Source organism: Prenolepis imparis, unplaced genomic scaffold, assembly GCF_030444845.1.
Source record: "Prenolepis imparis isolate NDT839.2.m4 unplaced genomic scaffold, iyPreImpa1.0 SCAF_4, whole genome shotgun sequence".
Taxonomy (NCBI): Eukaryota; Metazoa; Arthropoda; class Insecta; order Hymenoptera; family Formicidae; genus Prenolepis; species Prenolepis imparis.
The window spans coordinates 9,412,428-9,415,750 of NW_028141162.1; positions in this window are offsets into that span (position 1 = coordinate 9,412,428).

A 3,323-nucleotide genomic window follows, 5' to 3' on the forward strand; every position below is an offset into this window, starting at 1 on the left:
TGCATCTCAGGATAAATTGAAACTCGCTAAGAAGAAAAGAAAATACAGAAACTTAGCATACCTCAATCGCATTGTATGTATAAGTCATGTATAAAGCTATACTCTATACAAAGCATAATTGTTACAAATCATTGATTAAATAAAAGCATTAAATAAATAAATTCTTTAAATAAAAATTTCAAATTTAATTTTTTTTGTGCACGAAGCATACTCTTTTAAGGAAGATAAGATTTAGAAGTTTTAATAAATCTTTTGTTTTATCTTTAGATGATATTACTGTTACATCTTTGTAGTTTTATAAAATTGTTTTTGAAACAGTGTACGTGTTTTATTTTCATCTTAAACGAATGAAGATTTTTCTCACAGTTATAAACGAGATACACACACAACGTGTTCTAAAATTGTATGCAAGGAAAGAACACATGTGATGTTGGCAAAATATCGTATGCGCGTGCAAACTCAGCAAGTAAAATGTAGACTTCACAGTGAATAAATTTAGTAGAGAGAAAATAATAAAATAAAAAATATTTTTTATATCACGAGAGAGAAACTATGAGAATGTAGTCAAATTTCACATCTGACGAATGGAGTTAATCTGGCAAATGGAAAATACATTCTACAAATCGCATCGGCAATGTTTCGATGCGCAGCCAAAAATGTAGCTGAGTCGCTAATGGTTATGATGTAATACGATTTTGGTTACCAGAGTATTACACAGTTTCTTTGACCGCGAGAGCGAACCAGTTGTCTGCGGCCGTTAATGGAATGCATTACATGTACATTTATTTTACATATACACAATATTATAATATGTATATTTCATGGTTATAATAACATTATAATATTTTTCTGTCTATTGAATTAACTAAATTTATAATCTCTGAATAATATATTGTTGCTATAGTTTTACGTATATTGTTAAATATTGCAAATAAAAACATTTTATGTTAGTTTTGATTTTTTTCTAATTTAATATAATAATTTATAACTAAAAAACAAATTCTCTCTCTATTTTAAAATTAATAAATAAAAAATTTATATATAAATCTCATTCACATATAGAGAATAGACATAATTCTATGCGCCTGAGAAATTCGAGAAATCTGAACGGATTACGAATTGCTGATTTAAATATGCTATATCTGCAATGTTCGATATGCACATCCCCAAGAGATATTTATATCCTTATTGCCCTCATTCTATTACAATCTGGTGATTATTTTCTCGGCAGCATCTTCGCAGCGTATCGGCGCTTGCATATCTCAAAGGCAACAAGTTTAAGACACGTTGTGTGTTATATATTTTCTTAATTAGCAGAAAACAAATTCTCCAACGTTAATGTAACTCGGACACTATAAATATATTCGTAAAATATATCTTTTTTCTGTCAACATTTTCGCAGATCTCTACGGTGATTGTAATTTACAGCGCATTTCCGTCGGGAATCCCCTGAGTAATGACTCGGCCAACCGACTTCCTCTTGAATGGGCCGCTGACATTCAGCTGCGGCACGAAGCAATGTTCCTCATGATAATGGTACAGATCGATCGCTCTAAATTGTCGAACATCGAGATGGATATCCGACCGCGCCGCTTGTAGCATGAAGACAGGGCAGAAAAGTGCTGGACAAACTTCGTTACCGAAGTCATCCATTCTACTATTCTTCATGCTCCCTGCTCGATTCGTCAATAATCTGATGCAACTTGTTCTTAACATTTTGATTTATAATTGAGAAAGCGTTTCAAAGAAAAGAATGATAAAATAAAAAAAATTAATTTATATTAATAATTATACTAATTATCAGTGCCATTAATTCAGCATCAAAGCGGGATCAATCGGTATTTATAACAATATAACATTAAATATAAAGCAGTCTGTTAAAATTAACTTAATGTTATCAAGTCACATAAAAATACAATACAATTTAATTGCTACAAATTTATTGTATTTTTATTGTATTGTGCTAGAAATATAAGAAATATAAAATTTTTTTATGCTGAAGTTTTACAAAAGAGGGTTTTAGTAAAAAGAGTCATATAAAAATGAAGAAAAATAAGAAAATCTACTGCAAATAATTTGCTATCCTCAGAAGAGAAATGTTTCATTAGAAAATGGTATAACAACTTATATATTTACTTTTTTTGCGTCAAAACTATACGTTTGTTATTTTCGCAACTGTTTGCTATATTTAAAATTAATTAATTTTCAGTTCGCGTTTGTTCCTATGAATGCAAGCAGGCAGAATGCTAGCATTAATCATAGTGTAAGTCAGTATAAATATGTTCAAAAAATGTTTAAAAAATGTTTAATTTATTTATGATTGTAGAAGAGTTCTCTCTCCGTCCCTTTCTCTCTATCCCAATCTTTATAAAAACTGTTTTTAACTCGAAATATCTGACATTATTTTTTTCCTAGTACTCTCTTCTAGAAATTCTAAAAATTATCTATTGCAAATGTATAGTTACGATACTTCAATTTTCGTGATAAATATTGTCTGACACGTTCACATAATATTAACCTATTATTCTATTTCAAGAGATGCAAAAGATAATAACACCAAGCTCTTGATTATGGAAAAAATTGAAATTATAAAGTTATAAGATAAAGTGGATAAAAAGTAATTTAGATAGGAAACGTTATACAATAAACGACGAAACTAAAACTCTTATATATCCATCTATTAATTGCAGCAAAAAATAAATTAGCGTTAATAATGATATTTGTTACATGACAGATTGTTTTTTCACTACGTTTTTCCACTATTCAATTAGTCATCATCGTTACCATCGTTAAATACGCCTGTCTGTCTGTCTTTTCAATTTTAATGACTGACTCGCACCGCGCGCAATTTACGTTCCATTAATGTTATTACATTTAATGTTCAATAAATTTCTAAAATAAATGAGAATACATGCTGCTCATACAAAGTTTCCATCTGTCAGTTAGATACGCCGTTGCGGCAAAATTACAGAAGTTAATAATGAATAACGAGATACACACTAAATTTCCTGAAAATCTCCAAAAGGTAGTAAACCGTACGGAAATGCTAGCAACTAACTGCAAGGCAGATCAACCAGGTAAGCAAACAAGCGAGGCAGGCAGGCAGGCAGGCAGGCTGGCAGGCTGGCAAGCTGGCAGGTAGATGGATTTCCTTCTCCATGACCTGCGAGGAGAGAGGACGGAAAGCGCGGTTGAGTTTGAGAGAGGGAGGCTGGAAAACACGCGCAGGCGTCTCCGTTGCCCTCCATCGTGGCGCTTCCACCCTCTGCGTGCCCCTTACGCCGTCGACTCACCCTCGCTTGGGTGCTTTCCTCGTCGCTCTA